This window comes from Amblyomma mixtum, chromosome 6 (assembly GCF_055824585.1).
Source record: "Amblyomma mixtum isolate Tamu chromosome 6, ASM5582458v1, whole genome shotgun sequence".
Classification (NCBI taxonomy): domain Eukaryota; kingdom Metazoa; phylum Arthropoda; class Arachnida; order Ixodida; family Ixodidae; genus Amblyomma; species Amblyomma mixtum.
Window position 1 is genome coordinate 135022610 of NC_143017.1, and position 21306 is coordinate 135043915.

The 21306-nt window shown below is 50.2% G+C and overlaps 1 pseudogene across 1 annotated transcript in view; it reads right to left on the reverse strand.

Annotated features, from left to right (window-relative positions):
- The window catches only part of LOC149340471 (uncharacterized), a 274948-nt pseudogene that overhangs the window by 15792 nt on the left and 237850 nt on the right, over positions 1-21306 (reverse strand). The window lies entirely within an intron of this gene.

The window sequence follows — 21306 nt, forward strand, 5'->3', positions numbered from 1 at the left end:
TGAAGCCCAATTAGAGAGGCGCGATAAATAAGCCAGTTAGCTTCGCCCCGCTTCTCCTCGACAAAGTTGTCAACGTGAGCAGACTCCGAATCGGAATGATTTCACGGCGCCTTTAGAGCGTGTAATTACATGCGGGCACATTATAGGCGATAAAAATCTGACCTTGAAAAAAAAAAGACTACTACACGACACGCTCCAAGCGATGCGACTCTTCTACCGCATCGAAACGATCGGTACAAATAACCGCGCACGCGACGACCACTAGGCCGCATCCTTCCTCCATCCCGAGCACACACACGTAGCCGCGAGGCAGGCGGGAATCGCATCCTCGCTTTCTACAAGGCGACAGATGTTGTTCGCGACCGTGAGAGACAAGAGGAGCGACGCCATCCCACGAGAGACCTCGCTTCCAAGAGATGATGAGAGAGATATCGGGGCTCGAGCTACATACTCACCGTTCTCGATCTCGGAGTCCGTTCCTCTTCCCGCCGAAGAGAAGCCCGCGCGCAGAATCGGCCAAAGGCGCCAAATCGAGGCGCAATCTACGCGATATGGAAAGGCTGGCGTGCTCTGCTCCTTCTTGGTGCGGCGGCGAATCGCTTCTACGCCACTCTGGCCCGACTGAACGAGCCCCGAAAGGAAACAAGCCCGTGAACCTCCCCCCCGATCTGTTCTTTCTTTCTTCCTTTCTTTCTTCTTTCTTTTCGTTTTCGTTCGCTCGCGCAGCGTGCTTTCGTCCGCGGCGCTGGGGCCGCCTTTGCATTTCGCGCGTGTCGGGGCGCTGAACCAGACGGCGACCCGCGCGGCAGCCGAGAAGAGCCGCTCGCGCGCGCGTGGCAGCAGAACCGGATTAAAGGGAGAAGAAGAAGCGAACCATCGAAAATGGGACACCGCGGCCCATCTCTCCCCTCTCTTCGCGCGCAGCGCCGCCGAGCCCGCGTCGTTCCACTTGCGCGGCACACGCATATGCCGCTTCTTCGCGACTATGTAGAGCTGCCGGCGAAGCTGCTGTAAAGCAGACGAGACGACAGCTGCGGGGAAAGGGAGGAGGGGGCGTCCTCGTCGTTATTGGCTAGCGTTGCGTCATTACGTTTCTTTTTTTGTCGTTGTTCAATCGGTTCCCAGTCGCGCTTCGTCTGGGTGGTGGACGGAGGCCCTGTCCGAATCGTTTTCTAGCCGTTAGTCGGACGCCCTCGCGTAGGCGAGCGCGCTGCAGCGCGAGGACAATGGGTCACCCTGGCTCGCAAACAAACACGGACGATGCGTACGAAAATAGAAGTCGATAAGCAACCCTTTCAATGCACTTGGCGTCCCGGTCGATGGACTGGCCGCAGACCAATGCCAAGTCACACGGCCGCGCTGGACTCCTCTGCGGCCCACGGGATTCGAAGCTGACGAGAAGCCGAAGGAAAGGGCAAGCGGGTGCCCGGGAGGGAGGGTTAGGTATAGAAAAGCAGGAACGAAGCTACTTGATTCAACTGGGAACGATTTGAGTCACTGCCACTAGGGCCGCCTGGTAAAGGATGTTTGGGAAAGGGGCGACCCAACTGGAGGTCAGCCGCCTCGGCAGCCTGCATTGCTGCGGGGAGCGTCATGGGAGTCCCGTTGTTCTTCGTGACGGACGCTGCCGCCTCTTGTCTTGCAGACGCGAGGCGAGCTTCTCTCTTTTATCCTGCGGGCGTAATGCGTACTCAATCTTGCGTGACATTAATGCGTTCCTGATGGGGCATCGGCGTAACGAGTGAGGCGTGCTTCCCACTACTGTGAATCGAAAAGAAAAGCGAGTTCGCGGGGATTATTCGAGCGTTTATCTTGCCGTTCTTCTTGTCCGCACTGACGTACGCTCCCGAGATGAGACGGCGGGAAAATTGCTGAGCTCCTCAGATTGGATTTTCGACGGTCTTTCCCCCAGGCGACCCGAATCCTTCACGGTCGTGACCAATCGTTAGACAGGTGTGTGCAAGCCGTTGGCGATGACTAGGAGGGCGTAATTAGTAACGTGCCCGAGCTATTGATTACGCGTGACTCCACGGGGAAAGTATAGGCGCAACCACGGAGACCCGCCGTCGGCTGGGGCTAGACTAATATGTCTCCAGGGGGTAATCAGTATTCTCACAGATAGTTTGGACGTCAGCTGCGCTTCGCACTACTTCACTTCTCAGTCCTGAGGCGCTGACGAGACCTTTCTGAGATGATGCAATCTGTGAGGGGCTACCTGTTATTGCTTCTGCAATGCAACCCTCACGTTTGGTTCCAAGGGCTGCACGACGTCGCATGCTCGATTAAAACCTCGTCGCTCAGTTTAGTCGCGGGATTCCAGCTGCATCTCTAGCTAAACGATGCTAATCAAAATCCTGTCCGTAGATTACATCGTTCTGAACGAATGCTGCTGTTTGACTTCATTGCAAGTAAGTATACAAGTACAAACAAAACATTCATTTCGCACGACGTGCAGATGCGAAACCGGCGCGGCCTCTGCAATTTGGCAGTGACGACGGATGCGAACAAATGACAAACGCCACTTTCGAATCGAGCAGATCAGGTTATTCCTGATGTTTGCAGTCGGTTTCTCCACATAAACGCCCGTCCCCAGCGGAAAAAATGCCATGCACGCAGGCTGAGCACAGTAATAGACGCACTGCCTTCCATCGTATACTGAGCCGGCGAAGAGGTGTTCGCGCTGCCGCGCTACCGTGACCTCTGCCACAATCTGGCACATGTCATAGACTTCCAGTTAAGAAGTGTAGATGCATGTGCCATGCGCAAGGCCGCTTCTTGAAGCGGAACGACGGATTTTGTGAGCTCCCAGAAAAAAAAAAGTTTGTCTAAACCATATTCCGTAAATAACCTGTAACTAATGCCACACCATCGTTTCGAAGAAGCAGGTGCGTGGCTTTTAATGGAAGAAAGTTTGTTAAATTCTAGCAGCTATGTGGAGGAAGAAGAGATGCGATGGACTTCAAGTAAAACCCTGCCCCATTCCTTCTGTTCCTTTATTCGATATCTTACTCGCCAGGGCCTAACATAAGAACTTGGAGAAATACTAAAGAGCTGAGTCCAAGGACATTCAGGTCTCGATGGCAATATTACGGCACATGTCCTAGCTCGAGATTATACCAACCGAGTGCGGCACACTGACTCTATTCTCTACCCACTGTTATGTTTCTACCCCCCCCCCCCCCCCCTTAACTCTCTTTGTGTGTTCCCGTCACACCTGTGTCCACTCGGACCACGTGGGCCCGATCATGCAGCTACCGTGAACATTCATCGAGGTCGACAACCTCGCGACGACCATGGGAAGTTGGATGCTTGGAATGCCCCTCCGAGCCTCAGCGGATTAGTGTAGCAGGAATGTCAAAGGCCATTGTCAGCAGTAATCCCAGCGAAATTCCTTGAGCAGAGTGCAGCGGCGACGAAGGCAGGCGAGGCCCAGGAGCTATTGTCCGAGCAACCACCGTGAATGCGGAGGCGACCTGGCGGCGCCGGTCACGCTGGCGGATAATTGAAGAATTCTGTGTCCCCGACTCGCGTTCTGGGCAATCGGCGGGGAGGCAAGTTCATTCCCCTGCTGGAGGACTTCGGGAGATTCCTTTCCCGCAGTGCTGGATGAGTCAGCATTCTCCCCCTCTCATCGGCCCAGCTGTGGGAGAGTGGAAAAGCTCGCACCTGCCCAGCCGTGGGTGGTGACAAGAACGTCCCCTTCGGTCCATCGGATTGGACAGTGCTCGTCGACCATTATTCCCCAGCCAGGGATCTGGGGAAACCGGACGATATTTAACTCGGCCGTGAGTGTGGCCGAGAAGCCTGCTAGCTCCAGTCGACTACGGTTGACGAAGACGTTCCCCTTCCACTGAGAGCCATTCTCAGTCCCGCTCTTGTAAATATTGTAATTAATCATGTAACTATGTGAATACAGTTTTTCCTTCACTTCCCCTACTCCCCGTCTCCGGCCCACGTTTCCTTCCTCCTTCGGCACAGCGGCGGTGCTCTTGGACCCGACGGCTGGTGGGACACGCTTCTAGCATCGGCGAAATATATCAACTGGTTGGCAGCGGCGGGATCTTCCACGCTTGGTCCTGGCTTCAGCAGTGGTGAGCGCTTGACTTTCTTTAAGAATCTGCCAGGCTTGATAACTCTGGAAATTTATCACTACCTGTAGATTGTTTTTCTGCACGTGCTCGCTTAAGCATTTCACGTAGCAGCTTATTTTATGAAAGTCCTCGTTCGGAAGTTGCCATGGATTTGGGCAAACTAAAGAAGCCAGAGTTGATGTTGCTGTGTGAAAAGCTGGGTATTGAGGCCAGGAAAAGTCACAGAAAGCCGCAGCTGATTGAGGCTATTAAGGAATGTGGTGCTAACGAGAAGGGAGACAAAATTTTGGAGACCTGGGAAGTCATTCAGGAGGGAATCAGGAACGCTAAGGAGGAGGCCGACAGGGTTGAAAAAGAACGCAAGGAGAAGGTCGAGAGGGTTGAAAAAGAATGGCAGGAGCAATGCCGTAAGAGGCGCGCTGAGCTCGAGGAACTACGTAAACGAGAGCAGCAGGAGCTCATACGTACGACTCAATTTCTCAGACGGAAAAGGGCCCGAGATCGGTTGAGGACTTTTCAGAGAGGCGAGAGCTTCAGAACGTTCCTCGCGAATTTTGAACAGGTATGTGCGGAGGAGGAACTAGATCAGGGCGAATGGTCAATGATGTTGCTGGCCATCCTTCCTTGCGATGTCAGCGCCGTATTAGCGCGACTGTCCGATGAGGATGCCAGAAACTACGACAAAGCCAAAAGTGCCCTCTTCCGATACTTCGGAATTCGCGTACAGACCGAGTCTAAAAGCCGAAGTGATAGCAGCGGGCCGCGCTCCCGTCAGTGCGTCAGTGACCAGCCAAAGAGCCTCGCTTGGTCAGCTACGCACAATGTAGTTGCTCAGAAGAACAGTGGCAGTCGGGAAATTGATGTGATAATCTGCGGCACAGAGCGTCGTTGTCTGCCACCTGACAGCGACTGTGGCGCTCCAAGCCAGAGCGCGGCGTTAGATGAAAAGCGCGATGCCGCGCAGATTTTCCTTGCAACCCAGATAGGCGTAGGCGCAGCGCAAAAAGGTAGTCCTCCAGAAAGCAGTCGCGCGCTGAAAGTGGCAACTGCAAGTTCTATTGTAAGCGAGGAATGCGCCTCAGCGCTGCCTCGAAACAATGATCAGCTCAACGATCAGGGAACGACAGCCGCTCGCGACCAAACACCCGAAAATGAGTTATGCTCCACTGAAACCAGCGTGTCTTTGCCCATTGCCAGCGTCGCGATCGAGAGCCCGCTCGAGGTGCGTCTGACCGGTGCAGCCGTCTCCCAAAACCTGCCTAAGCAGCAACCCTCGATTTTCTCAAATCGCTTGGATATGCTGCCCAAAGAAAAGGGCCTTTGTTTTGGAGATAATGCTGCGCGGGTCCTTACCATTTCGAAGGGTCGTGAGGTCGCGGCGCCAGCAGAGCACGTGGTTGAAGAGGGCAAACCTCAACCTGTAAGCCCGAAGCCTGTAAATTCTCACGGTGATGAGCTAGAGCAGGCTTTATTGCAAACTGTCGACGAGACGAACGCAGGCGACTTAACCCGTGACGGCTCCGCGCTACCTAATGACGAGCCAGCCCAGGACTTACTCACTACTAGCACAGGGGTAAAGAGTACCGACAGTAGTGCAGGCTATGGTGAGTCTTCCAAAGCAGGCGCAAGTGATGAGCTGGGGCTAGGTGAGGAACTGAAAAAGAATCTAGCATTGCCCCACTCAGATGGCTTTCTCGAACTCCTTCGTGTGGACAGAGAAACGTTCACCGCTGAGCAAGAGAATGACCAGACTCTACGAAACTTGAGTCACCAAAGTGACATGAGTGTGTCACGGAAGAACATACCTTTCCAGCTCCGTTCTGGCCTGCTGTACCGCCAGTATAAGGATAGGAAAGGTATCCAACACGACCAACTTACTGCCCGCGTCGCGATCGAGAGCCCGCTCGAGCTGCGTCTGACCGAGGCAGCCGTCTCCCAAGACCTGCCTATGCAGTATCCCTCGATTTTCTCAAATCGCTTGGATATGCTGCCCAAAGAAAAGGGCCTTAGTCTTGGAGATAACGCTGCGCAGGTCCTCACCAGTTCGAAGGCTCCAGAATTCGCAGCGCCAGCAGAGCACGCGGGTGAAGAGGGCAAACGTGACCCTGTAACCCTTATAAACTCTCACGGTAGTGAGCCAGAGCAGGCTGGATCACAAATTGGAAATGAGGCGAACGCCGACGACTTAACCTGTGACGGTTCCGCGATGGCTAGTGACGCGCCCCGCAAACCAACAGCGAGGGTTTCCACGGAGCGGCAGCGTATAGAGGTGGCCAAACGGGAAGAGTTAATTAAAGGGAAAGTGCGGCTCTTGTTGACTGCTCGACTGAAATCCGAACCGCGTAGCCGCCCCAATTTGGCACCTCGGTGCTCAAGAGTTCGCACCCGCCCCGTGGGAACACAAGCCAAGAGAACGCCACGCGCGAACCCAATCCGAGAGAGACGGATACGCTGGCACGGCATTCGCACTCGTTCGTTCCCTTCTCGCATTCTGCTTTCTGAGCGTCAGCCAAACTTCAGAACAGCGAGACTTGGACGAGGAACAGTTAAGGGTCCCAAGCTGAAATTCCTAGCCTTGTGTCCTGTTGCACCTGCTAGAGCAGCAATCCGACCGCGGCCGCGCAGGGGGCGGCTGAAGAATAGGAACCAGTAAATTCCTCTAATCGTAACGTTGTTTCTAGACGGTTTCGAGGAATAATCCTATTCAGTTTATTGCTTGTTTCTTTTTGTTCATTTAACTCTCTTGTACAGAAATGCAAGCTGAAATTCCTAGCATTATGTAATGTCTTATCTGCTAAAGCAGCTGTCGGACCACGGCCGCGCAAGGGGCGGATATGACGCATAATCTCATATTGAGTTTAATGCTTGTTTTTGTCTTTTGTTCATTACACTCTCCTATGCGAAATGAGAGTGAAATTTTGGAGCTTGGCATTGCGGGACTCAGTTTACATGCGTTGCAGTAAAGTGCGAGGTAATGGAAACGCTGATGGCCTCAGCCGAAGCTTTCCCGTGTAATGCCCTTTCATGACTCCCCAGACGTTATTCCGCTATGCAAATTTGTATTGTTCTTTTGCTTTAGCGAGAATCATTTTTGTCTGTTTGTATGTGTGTTCAGCAGCTCCACCTTCCCTTTGTGCTCTCACGGGCGGTGGCTTTCTGTGACATACACCGTGCTACGGCACCCCCCAAAATTTTAGGAAATTTTCCTCCCTTTTGGCTAAACAAGCTCTGTGTATTCTGGTTTGGTCAAACATGTCAACTTTCGGAGGAGGACGTAAATTTCACGCGACAGCTCATTTTCTCTAAACAGACTTTGTCGACCGAAAACAGCTTGGCAGTTCTTGAAGTCAGTTTGGCGCTTTCTGCTTGTTGGGCTTTGGACTTTGCTGGTTGAGCTCGTTACAGCTGTCAACGAAGCAAGAAGAACCTTTGGGCCCAGCTGTGACCACAGGCCGAACGGACACAACTCCAGGTCTCTGCGCGCAGCAGCGTTGGCTGCAACCACTACGAGACCTCTTCGGGCGGCGGACGTGCTGTTATGTTTCTACCCCCCCCCCCCCCTTAACTCTCTTTGTGTGTTCCCGTCACACCTGTGTCCACTCGAACCACGTGGGCCCGATCATGCAGCTACCGTGAACATTCATCGAGGTCGACAACCTCGCGACGACCATGGGAAGTTGGATGCTTGGAATGCCCCTCCGAGCCTCAGCGGATTAGTGTAGCAGGAATGTCAAAGGCCATTGTCAGCAGTAATCCCAGCGAAATTCCTTGAGCAGAGTGCAGCGGCGACGAAGGCAGGCGAGGCCCAGGAGCTATTGTCCGAGCAACCACCGTGAATGCGGAGGTGACCTGGCGGCGCCGGTCACGCTGGCGGATAATTGAAGAATTCTGTGTCCCCGACTCGCGTTCTGGGCAATCGGCGGGGAGGCAAGTTCATTCCCCTGCTGGAGGACTTCGGGAGATTCCTTTCCCGCAGTGCTGGATGAGTCAGCATTCTCCCCCTCTCATCGGCCCAGCTGTGGGAGAGTGGAAAAGCTCGCACCTGCCCAGCCGTGGGTGGTGACAAGAACGTCCCCTTCGGTCCATCGGATTGGACAGTGCTCGTCGACCATTATTCCCCAGCCAGGGATCTGGGGAAACCGGACGATATTTAACTCGGCCGTGAGTGTGGCCGAGAAGCCTGCTAGCTCCAGTCGACTACGGTTGACGAAGACGTTCCCCTTCCACTGAGAGCCATTCTCAGTCCCGCTCTTGTAAATATTGTAATTAATCATGTAACTATGTGAATACAGTTTTTCCTTCACTTCCCCTACTCCCCGTCTCCGGCCCACGTTTCCTTCCTCCTTCGGCACAGCGGCGGTGCTCTTGGACCCGATGCCTGGTGGGACACGCTTCTAGCATCGACAAATATATCACCACTCTCAACCCATTTTTCAATCCGCCTAGAGACCCCCCGCTTAAATGGGCGCATCTACCCCCCGCCAAATAAGAAACTTTCTCCGCTGGACTCCTACCGCCTAAGACGGATGCAAACACTCACTTTCACCAATCTCCACCATCTGCACTGCATTTACACAACATTATACGCAGATACATGCCCCTGGTGTGGCGGTATTCCCACATTCACACACATCACATGGACATGCTCAGCAGTGGGAGGTGACGCTAGCCAGAGGCACCCTTGAAGACCAGGAGTTGCTGTCGTCGCCATCGCCGAAGCGTGGGCGGAAGCCACTGGAGTCTTGGACTGAGGAACCCACCCATAATCCGCTCCGGTGTCCTTTTTACAAATAAGCGTTTCTCCTCTCTCTACCGAGCTCAGGAGGCGATGTCTGGCGAAAATAGCTATTCGCCTTGAATAGAAGTGGCAAAGGAGCATAGACAACAGTCAACTTCCCCCCTTTCACCGGGAATAAAGCTGCTGAGCCCCTCAAGAAGGAAGGAAAACAAACATGGCGCCGCTCTACTTAACGCTGGTATGCGATCCGGGCGCTCTTTTCCGTAATTTTCCCCTCGCGCACTGCGCCCACGCTTCCCTCTGCTTACCTTACTTTCTCAAAAAAAAAAAAAAACGAAGTTAAAATGCGGCCATGAAATGGGTACTAAGGATGCAATGGCGAGTATTGATGTAACCTTTGGAATGATGGAGTGCATAGTCCGACAAATGGGCTGACGAAGTTCACTGCATGAAGAATGCATGAAGGTAACGTGCAAGTGAATTTAAAGCTTATCAACCTCTTCCACACTGCTCTCCTTCTGTCTTTATCTCCCAATTTCCCCTCCCTACGCAGAATAGCATGCCAGCGATTTTTAAACGCCGGCTAAATTCTCTGTCCATTAAAGAGTCTCTCTCTCTCCCTTACTTTCTCAATCTGTGGCACACTGCAAGCACGTTGCAACTCGAATGAACCACCCTGAGATTTTACCCGATTTGCTATCACCGGCCGGTGCTAATAAGATTGCAGCGGGCATTTCAAGCCGCCAGAGAAGATGAAAGCAAGCGACTGCGCTGAAACCTCCACATCATAATGTAAACCGGGGAAAACAAATTTTGTCCCCTGGGTGCATTCTATCTGCCATGTTAAGCAAGAAGAGTGCATACAGTAGACATCCAGTAGGAAGTATATCCACAGAATTAACTAATGAAGATAGAAAATATTTCATCGGCGTTTTTAATAAAACTGTGAAGGCTGAAAAGAAAAAAGAAAACACCATGTGTACCTATGTCAAGAAGGTTAAATTGCTTCCCCCTGGACTTTCGAAACTAAAGTATTACAGTAATACAAAGCAGTTATACATGAGTCCTTTGAGCAAGGCGCACTGAAAAGGGCGCGGGCTTTGACTCGACAGCTGCGACCTCGAAGAAGGAAAGCGATGCACGGCGCTCAGAGGTTGCTGTCCTCACACTTACTAATTGCGAATCTCGGAGGCCACAGGCCAGACTGCTTTTCCAGGCGGTTCCATAGATGGCATCACTAGCGGCGAAAGGCGGTAGGGTGGGCACGGCCGCGGCGTTGTATCAGGCTGCAGGGCAGCTTGTCATTTGCTAGTTTTAGCAGGACCAGCTGGGTGGCATGCGCAGTGGTCATGGGCAGCAGGCATATGGCTCCGCTCTCTTAAAATTCGTGCCACGAAAAACCAAACCTTATGCACATTTTTTGTAAATATTTCCAGCATCTGCTCCTTTGAGCGCTTTAAGGTCGCTCCTCACAAGGAGGCCTGGAAGTTTAAGCACCTGAGAAAACAAGAAAAAAACAGTGATATGTGTTATTAAAGGCTTGAAGAAAAAGTCACTGTTCCAGCTTCTGTGAGCACAGTAACGTGGCGCATGAACCACAGAATTATTGCACGAACATCATGATGTTTCTTACGATTAAGGTGCCCTTGACCCTTCAGTACTCAAAACAGCGGCTTCCGAGGTTGATCAGCTCTCCCACCTTTTAGCCGTATCAAGCAACAGTAGGCGACCAAATTAACGAAATGAGTAATCGATAATTCATCATCGTCATCAACAACAACCTAACTGCGTGCACTGGCTCTCCTATATCCCTCCGGTTTATCCACTATTGCGCCAGCTGCGGCAACCTTATCCCTGCAAACATCCTGATCTCAACGGCCCACCTAATTTTCTGCCGCCATCTGCTGCGCTTGCACTCTCTTCGAATTCATTCAGTTACCCTAAGGGCCCATTGTTTATCTTGATTCGCATTACATGTCCTGCCCCCGGCCATATTTGTTCTTCTCGATTTGAACTAGGACATCATTAACTCGCGTCTGTTCCTTGACCTATTCTGCTTTTTTACTGCCTCTTAACGTCACACTTATCATCTTCCTTTCTATTGCTCGCTGCGCTGTCCTCACTTTAACCCTCCAAGTTTCCGCCTCGTTTGTGAGTACATTGGCGAGTACTTTCCTTTTCATGGTTATTGGTAAGGTGTTATTCATTAGCTGACAGTGCCTGTCAAATGCGCTCCACCTTAATTTTATTTTATAACTGTTTCGTTCTCGTCGTTAGAGTCAGCGGTTGCTACCTGGCCTAAGTAGATGTGCTCCCTGACAATTTCCGATGCTTCGCTGCCTGTCGTAATCTGCTGCCCCCATCTGAGAGTGTTGAACATTACTTTAGATCTTTCGTATTAATTTTTAGGCCCACTGGCCTGTTTTGCCTCTCTACGTCCTCGATCATGCTTTTCAATTCGCCTCCTGAGTTACTTAGCGAGGCGACGTCGTTCGCAAATCGGCGATTACTAAGGTATTCTCTATTAACTTCTGCCCCAACTCTTAATCATGTTGTGAACAGTATTTTAGAGATAGTGTGTTCTTGCCTAGCATCCTTTGATTGTGATTTTATTACTTTCTTTATTATTATTATTATTATTATTATTATTATTATTATTATTATTATTATTATTATTATTATTATTATTATTATTATTATTATTCAAAAAATTCCACATCCAGCTCTCACCGGTCCGATAAGCCGCGATAGGACAGTATGTACCCGCACTTTGACACTTCATCCACCCTCCTAAACTCACCCTATCACATCCCATTTAAAGTTCCTCAAACAGAATTTCTAGGCTATCCTCACTACATGAGGTTCTAGCATTAAACACTGCTAGGTTAAGTTTCCAATGGCGGTTTGTCCGGAACCAGAGATTCCTATCACCCTCCGCAGCGTCACAGGTCCGACCGCCTTTGGTCAGTTGCTCCGCAGCCTTTGGGGACTTAGGGCTAGTGGTTAATTGGTGTATTCATAAAGGGGGTGGTGGACAAGTACTAAACCATGGTGCCAAAATCCTGTTCTGATGAGAGGGCGCCTTGCCAGCTGTGGTCGCCGGGATCAGGTTGCATCCCAGGCCTATAAATATGGCATTCCATCGATACTCTAATTTCATATTTTGATCTGGTGGACAATGGCGAGGTGCCAGGATTCGGATTCGCACCGCGGCCCTCTTTCAAGCGAATCCGGTGCCCTACCTCTCAGCCATCGCGGCGTTCACTGAATGCGGAAATTATTTTGGGGCTGTTGTGCACCACAGACAACGCGGTACGTGGCTCTTACACGTTGCTGAGAACACTAGCACGCTGTTGTCACTTGTGCATCCCAGGCGACGATTATAAGTCTGGGATATTTTTGTTTTAACTTTTTTTTCAAGTTAGCCTGTTCGCTAAAGGTGTGGCCCACCCCGTTACTGCTGCCGCTTGCTCTAGGAAATAAATGTTAATTCAAGAGTCAGCGCTCTTCCGCATCTCTCATTGTGTCCGGTCTGTATCGCACTGTATCACTTCGCAAATTAGACTGTGGCCATTTCATTCAGCTGCATGCATACCAGATAAAACCGATGAACGCCGCAAGGTCAGATCATGTCCAGAAACAACGTCTTTGTATCCGCTGGCAATGAATAACACGACGCACGCGATATCGCAAAAGCTGCAGCTATGCTCGTAGTATGCCATCGAGTAACATTCAAGTCATCATCAACTGACGAAATCTCGCCGATTCGTCGATCGAAATCATTAAACAGAAAGCAGGCCCAATCAGAAGGTGAGCATGCCACTTGGCAGCAGCGGCACACATGCGAGGGGACTTAAATACCAAATGAGGAGGGCCATAAAAGAATATAGGAAGAAATTAGGAAGAAAATATGTTGACTAATTGCGTCATCCTCCTCACGCAATCCACAGGACAACCAATTAACCGAAACACGGACACGCGAAGACGAAACATCACTTAATCACACGTCTGCCGTCGCTAATTTGAGCAATCCTAGGGAGCTTAGTGGCGAAAATGTCGGGACCACTAGCCCTCATTTCAAAGCCGTGACGAGAAACGAGCAGCGGGCGTCTGAAGAAAACAAAAATCCTGACTATTATGACTCGGCAGGAAAAAAAAAAACAAATAATGAGGGCCAATTGATAGATGGGAACGCCAGATGAATGCAAGCACTACAGCATCTTCAGACGATAACGGCTCTTGTATGGATGCGGGCAGCTTACCTACAAGTTCACCCCTGTGTAGCAACTGCTCAACTAGCGCGTTGGGCTCGCCCGCCGTCTAGATCGGTCGACGGTCAACATGCTGCCCTGTCTGCCACTCTGCTGACTGTCTTAGTGGCTACTGACGTGCAGGACTTTGTCTCTGAATGCGAGGTGTATAGGTAAGTATACAGGGTGTTGCACTAAAGATTTTAGTTTTTAAAAATCGGATTTTTGAGTTACAAGAGCGCTTTCTTCGGCATAGCATTGTGAGCACTCAGTGCACCAGAATACTGCTAAGACGTGCTATTTAGCAGGCTGGTTAACTAAAATTGAATTGTTAACTTTTTAACAATTACTGTTAGGCTTCTTAATTACTGAGACGTGTAGGCCCCCGTAAGTAATATCCATATATAATACCGACCACAGCGCCGAGGGTAGCAGCGTTTTCTAAATTCTAGAAACTGATATGAATATTACTTACGGTCGGCTGCATGCATCTCATAATTTAGGAGCCTAACAGTAATAGTTAAAAAGTTAATTATTCAATATTAGTTAACCAACCTGCTAGTTCGCGCGTTTTAGATGTATTCTGATGTACTACACCGCTGAAAATGCTATGCCGAAGAATGCGCTCCTCTAGCTCAAAAAGCCTATTTTTTAAAACTGTGTATCGTAAAGGATACTCGACAATAGATCACATTCACACTATCAATCAGGTGATAGAGAAATGCGCAGAATATAACCAACCCCTATATATAGCCTTCATTGATTACGAGAAAGCATTTGACTCAGTGGAAACCTCAGCTGTCATGCAGGCATTGCGGAATCAGGGTGTAGAAGAGTGTTATGTGCAAATATTGGAAGATATTTATAACGATTGCACAGCTACTACAGTTCTCCATAAAGTCAGCAATAAAATTCCAATACGGAAAGGTGTCAGGCAGGGAGACACGATCTCGCCAATGCTCTTCACTGCCTGCTTACAGGAGGTATTCCGGGGTCTGGAATGGGAACAGTTGGGGATAAGAGTTAATGGAGAATACCTGAGTAATTTGCGATTCGCTGATGACATTGCCTTGCTAAGCCACTCTGGACAAGAACTGCAAAGCATGATCAATAAGTTAGACAGGCAGAGCAGAACGGTTGGGCTAAGAATTAACATGCAGAAAACCAAAGTAACGTTCAACAGCAGCCTAGCAAGGGAACAGCAGTTCGCCATTGGTAGCGAGGTGCTGGAAGTAGTAAGAGAATATGTCTATTTAGGGCAGGTAGTGACCGCAGATCCGGATCATGAGAGGGAAATAACTAGAAGAATAAGAATGGGGTGGAGCGCATATGGCAGATTCTCTCAGATCATGAATGGTAGCTTACCAATATCCCTGAAGAGAAAAGTATACAACAGCTGTGTCCTACCGGTACTCACCTATGGGGCAGAAACGTGGAGGCTAACAAAGAGGGTTCAGCTTAAGTTGAGAACAACGCAGCGAGCTATGGAAAGGAAAATGATAGGTGTAACGTTAAGCGATCGAAAGCGGGCGGAGTGGGTGAGGGAACAAACGCGGGTTAATGACATCTTAGTTGAAATCAAGAGGAAGAAATGGGCTTGGGCAGGGCATGTAATGCGAAGGCAAGATAACCGCTGGTCCTTAAGGGTAACGGAGTGGATTCCAAGAGAAAGCAAACGTAGCAGGGGACGGCAGAAAGTTAGGTGGGCGGATGAGTGCGGGGATACAGTGGCGACAACTGACAAAGGACAGGGTTAATTGGAGAGACATGGGAGAGGCCTTTGCCCTGCAGTGGGTGTAGTCAGGCTGATGATGATGATGATGATGATGAAAGTATAAGTGCAACACCCTGCATAAACGAAGCGCCCATGCTTCACACTTCGGAACCGAATTCATTCTTACCTTCTTATCGAAGCCGATAAGGCATTGAAAGGGCCATGTTTCTTGGCTCATTTTATGGAGGGAAATTATTTACAGAGAGAGAGAAAAAAAGCTTCTTGCTCATACCTGAAAAGCAATTGCTAGGTGCGTGTTAATAAAATGTTCGTTTTCGTATTACTTTGGCCACTAAACAGAATTGAAGTGAGAAGTGAAAGACAACTATACCTGTGGTCAACCATTAGTCCTGCATGCGCTTGCCATTTACGAATGCAGGCTAGGAAGAAGAACGAGAAGAAGAAGGAGAAGAAGAAGAAGAAGTAGAAGAAGAAGGAGAAGAAGAAGAAGAAGAGGAAGAAGAAGAAGAAGAAGAAGAAGAAGAAGAAGAAGAAGAAGAAGAAGAAGAAGAAGAAGAAGAAGAAGAAGAAGAAGAAGAAGAAGAAGAAGAAGAAGAAGAAGAAGAAGAAGAAGAAGAAGAAGAAGAAGAACAGTGCGTCCCCCCAAGCGCTGCGCCCCTTAAGGAAATCCCTGTCATCACTAAAAAAAAACTTTTGCGTTGCTGCGCACAATCGCATTTCTTAATATTTTGCGAACTGGGTGAAACAGCGAAGCCGGACGAAAGACAGACAGCATAAAACGCAGACGAGCGCTCTCTGTGTTGCTTCATTCTTCTGTATGTCTTTTGTACGGCTGCGCTGTTCCACCCAGTATGCACTACTCTAAACCGAAAGGAGTAAAAAAGGGAATAAAATGTCTTCTAGCGCACTCCATTTATAAAACGTAGTCGGCTAGAGGCCAGTTCACTCCCTTTTTTGGGATGGCGTTGCGCACACGAACAAACATACACAGGAAGAGGCAGAAGACAAAAAGAGCGCTCTTTCTGTCTTCTTCCTCTTTCTGTGTATTAAGCAAACAAAGGAAGGGGAATGAGGGGCTCGTTATAAATATGAGAGAAGCCAACAGCCACAGAAACCAAGGGAAGGAGGGGATTTCTTTTTATTTTATTTATTTATGTTGTGCTGTTGTTCGATTTAGAATATTACGGAATGTGTTATCGCTTAAAGCTAATTGATTAGAAAAGCAGAAGAAAAAACAACCACATGCCGCCGGTGGGATCCGAATCCACGACCTCCGAATTACACGTCCGGTGCTCTACCGCTGAGCTAGGGCGACGGCGGTTAAATCTTCTGCTTTCGGGGGTATTTATGTTTAGAAATAGCCTAACCTTGGGAGTGTTCACCGGCGCCACCCACGTTCTTAAGCGGTGGGCGTAGCACGTCCTGAATTACCGCTGATGTGACGTAGAACGTCATCGAACGACGAGGGTGGAAGCTGTGCGCAACGTCATCCCAAGAAAGCTATGCCCCAACTCGCCCAGCAAGAAGTTCTTCTACATCACTCCTTTTTCGCTCCCATATAGGTGTTCCGTATTTGGAGTTTATACCAGCTCGCCCAAGTTTGCATCCTACTACGTTCATATTTTGCGTTGCTCCGACATTGCATTCAAGCCTGTTCGCGATGCAATCGCGGCTAATTATGCGGTATGAAGCAAGTCGTTCTCCGTTAAAACGTGACCTTCTTTGCCGTAGTTATTCACACGCGATCTATGCGTCGTATGTCCGGCGTTTCACGTGCATCGGTAAACCGTGCAACTCGTTCTGGTTTTATGGGGTTTAACGTTCCAAAGCGACTCAGGCTATGAGGGACGCCGTAATGAAGGGTTCCAGAAATTTCTACCGCCTTGGGTTCTTTAACGTGCACTGACATCGCACAGTACACGGGCCTCCAGCATTTCGCCTCCATCGAAGTTCGACCGCTGCGGCTGGGATCGAACTCGCGTCCTTCGGGTCAGCAGCCGAGCGCCGTAACCACCGAGCCACCGCGGCGGCCACGGTCGTGGTTTCCATAGCACATCAACAAGGCGTTTTGATGGGCCAGGTGGCGCGACATTTTTCGAAGTTGCATATTCTGCCTGGCACGCACAACGCCGTGCTGTGACATTTTTCGAAGTTGCATATTCTGCCTGGCACGCACAACGCCGTGCTGTGACATTTTTCGAAGTTGCATGTTCTGCCTGGCCCGCACAACGCCGTGTTGTGACATTTTTCGAAGTTGCATGTTCTGCCTGGCACGCACAACGCCGTGCTGTGACATTTTTCGAAGTTGCATGTTCTGCCTGGCACGCACAACGCCGTACTGTGACATTTTTCGAAGTTGCTGCGCTTGAAAAATGTCACAGCGCGGCGTCATGCGCGCCATACACAACATGGTGCATGGGATTCACTATCCACTATAGTATCTCCGACCTGTTCTGTTCCTCCGTGTTTGTGTTAGCGGAACCTGAATACCTTCGTCAAGGGCCGGAATCTGAGATCCGTAGGTAAATCGGGACTGCGATTAGTTCGGCGTCCCTAAGCTGACCAATCGCGATAGCTAAGGTGCAATTCAATCGAGCAGTCATCTCACAAACAAACAGCGCTGGCAAAGTCTGTCTACAGTAGCCGTATGGACAACACGGAGAACGAGGAAATCTGCACTGTAAAAAAAAAAAATGCATACTGGTAAAGCACATGCCTACATACGTATTACCGTGTAGTCGCAGGGCGAAATTTCCTAAAAAAAAGTTACCTAAGGCAAAGTCCAGATTAGGGTCGTGAGTTGCTGGCGTCCGGACACCTTCGAGGCACGTAACAGCAGCATCAAATAATGGCTGCGTGCCTACCAATTAAGCGCAGTATAGTTACGCTTAACCTAGGAATCCGCGACTAGGTGTTAGCGCAGCCAGCTTAACCGCACGCTGATGTAGTGCCGGAGAACCCGCGTCACCCGCAGCACACTTCAAGCCCACGCAACTGCCGCGTACTAATGGTTAGACCAAACTCCACACACGAGGGGCGGGGGAAAGAGGAGGTCGCCCCTACACGACTCGCATTGATGACTGCTCTGCCCGCGCGCGGTTCGCGTCATTCGTCGAGATCGGCATCGCCGAATTACCCGAGCCTCGAGGGTCGGTTTCTTCAGCGAGTTGGCCGCGCGCTTTGATTGCCGCCGACGACAAGGGGGAAAACGTGAGCGCAATCCAGACGGGTGCATTAAGACGTCAGAGAGACAGCGCCGTTCGCTTGCTTGCTTTGAGAACAAAAAACAAAAAACAAAAAAAAACGGGGCCCTCCTCCTGCGATCTGTGCAAACGGGCGCGTGCCGTCCCCCGTCCTCCACCTGCGTCTCCAGCTGCCGGCGGAGAAGCGGGGAGCTCATCCAGCGCTTTTGCATCAACCTGTACTTCGAACATACACACACAAGGCCGGTAGAATGTGTGTGTCTGCACTTAACGTTACGGCAGCCGGTGGAGAGAAGGGAAGCTGGAGGGGAGGGAGGGGGGCTTGTGTTTACATGCCGCAGCTCATGCAATTACGCGAAGCCCGTGGCTGCTTGCCTTCAGCAGAAGAAACTGTGCGCGCACACACATACACATCCAGCAGCCTCGACGGCAATCACACACGATGCATGGGCGTCCGCGGTAAGGGTCGAAGAGTGTGTAGGCTATAGCGACCAGCGTTTGGGGAAAAGATGCAACGGCGCGCCGGCGATTCCAACACGGACACAGCGGGCGTCTAATGCGGCCGTGATTTACGGCTTGCCGGCGCTCATCGCATGCGCCCAGTCACGTGATAATGCACGCGGGCCGTGCGCAGACTGGTCGTGGAATAATCTGGCATCGCGGCTCTCGGGGAACGCGGCAGCGGGCGAAATTTATGCGCGGCGCTACCATTTTCGGCGCCATTGTCGGGTTGTTATCGGAGGTTCATCGCGGTATTGATTACCGCGATGAAACAGATAGTGGGCTGTTAGCCTTGGAATAGGGGCTGTTGTCGTGCCTGGCGTACTTGGGGGCACACGCATGCCGAGCGGCTGACGTGACACACTTTGTTCTTTTATATACACAGCGCAGCAACAAGTGCTACCCCTTTCCCACTACGGGTTCTTTACCAGCCAGAGTTGAGTGGCTGAAAGAAAGGGCGGCAGATAGGGAGACCATCTGGCGCGCATGATTTCTCAAAAGTGCTAAGAACCACGCTTAGATCGTGTGAGTCAGCGCCGGCTGGCTGAAACAGTGCAGTGCAACCGAGACCTGATCGCGCTAAAATTGCCTTCACTGCTTTCGGGTCCACTTTAATCCGAGAGCGGACAGCGTGTCGCAAAAGGCGCGGTTTGATGGGAGATTGACAGCAGATGAGGAAGCCAGCTGCCGCTGGTGTTGGAGAGTGGAGATTGCTTGGTACCCATTTCGTACGATGTGAAGCGGTCAACATCAGTACTCCAGAATAAAATGGATGCGTAACTTCGCCCCCTGAGATGCAATGGGAAAGCCGGTGGCAAAAGACCATGGTGTACTCTAAACACGAATACGCCTATACGGGAGTAAAAAGCGAGTATAAGCTAAGGCACTAGTGCCCTATAGAAGAGAGCTTACTCCCTTTTTACTCCTTTCTTTTTTAGAGTGTGACGCAAGAGCGTGACGCCTCCGAAGCTTCAATCTATCGCCTAATTTGTTGTTGTTGTTGTTGTTGTCCTCAAGAATTTAGCTTTACGTACGTTGGGGTGACCACACTTCTACCTCCTCGGCGTTGTGCAGCGAATAGGGAACACGATGCTCAAAGCTATGAGCTTTCTGAGGAAGGACGGCAAGGTGTTCCAGAAACCCGCCCCGAATTCAGTAGTGACGCAGATGAGGCTGAGACAAGGGTTCACTGATCCATTACATACCACTTTTATGCCCTGAGGCAATAAATATAGCATTAAAAATATGTGAAAATAAAACATTTTTCTCTTTCCCTTCGTGGGCGTACACGCGCTACTGCTATAGAGAATCAAGGAGGAAGAAGAACAACCCTGACGCTGACCGGTCACACTTTCCTCGCCGTCCGCTGTCAACGATTGAACGGCAGAAAACCTGCAGGTAAGAAGCTGCTCTGCTCCAGAAGCGAGTCACCGAGGAAGCAACAGTAGAGCACCATAGCGGCCTCCTGTATCGTCGCCTGTATAAAACGAATATAATTGCTTCGCGATTGTCGACTGTACCAACACCGTTCTCGTCAGACATATATCTAAGAAATAAAGAACAGCGCGATTTGTGGTTACATTACTCGTACGGATAAACGCTCGGTCGCAATGACGAGTGTACTTCCTGAAGGTTGGAATGTACGCTTCAGTGACGTTTTACAGTACACCAGTTAATCGCGACAAAGGGCCTTCGTGAATTCTACACAATGCTGCAGCTCGGTTCGGCGCGATGTCTACGACGTAACTGCCCGCCTAGCAATAAGCCGTCATTTAGCACGTCGTGCTGACTTTCGCATTTTCGTGACCATTCGTTGTTTTCTGCAGCAACCTCACTGTTTCAATTCGAAGCGTCTCAAAACGAGAACCGTTGCTCAACAGAACGCCGTTTGGTCTAGAAGGAACACAGCAATGAAAATACGAGTCACTGATCAATGTAAAACGCCAAATTTGGTTTCGTCAGGAGTAAGAGTCATGTGAGTTCCTAACCTCTCAAAGAGCACGGAAGCATTTCCCGTTTACGAAAGGTATATAACTGGGCCTCTAAACGGATGTTGCCGTTTCTAAAATACTTGAGAGACCCGCCCTTTTAACCCGAAACATTACGATGTCATCCTCAATTGTAAAGATGACTGCCGACGCAGTCCGATGCGATTAGCAGCGTGATTGCTGAAGAGGCGCTGAAAGAATAAACAACCCAATGTAAAGTGGCACGATATGCCATTATATTTCGTACGGAAAGGCACCCATTTCACGTTCTTTGCGACGCACATGACAACTGTTATATGAAAAATGAAGCGGGATCAAAAGTGTTTGCTCAAGACTGTTCCTCATTACATAAACAAACATAAGAACAACAACGACCCCCTATTAGGTTTTATTTATCGGGGTTTAACGTCCCAAAACACCTCAGGCTATGAGGGACGCCGTAGTGAAGGGCTCCGGAAATTTCGACCACCTGGGGTTCTTTAACGTGCACTGACATCGCACAGCACACGGGCCTCTAGAATTTCGCCTTCATCGAAATTCGGCCGCCGTGCCCGGGATCGAACCCGCGTCTTTCGGGTCAGCAGCCGAATGCCGTAACCACTGAGCCACCGCGGCCGACCCCCTATTAGAGTAAGCTTTTATACTAATGGTGGCGATCTATACGTATGTGACCCGCTGCTGTGCATAATATGCAACAACTATGAATGACGATGACTACCCGAGCGAAGACTATTCGATCACGATGTCGCTTCTTCCTGGGCACGTAACCATGAAACCACGCAGTCTGCATGCAATAAGTT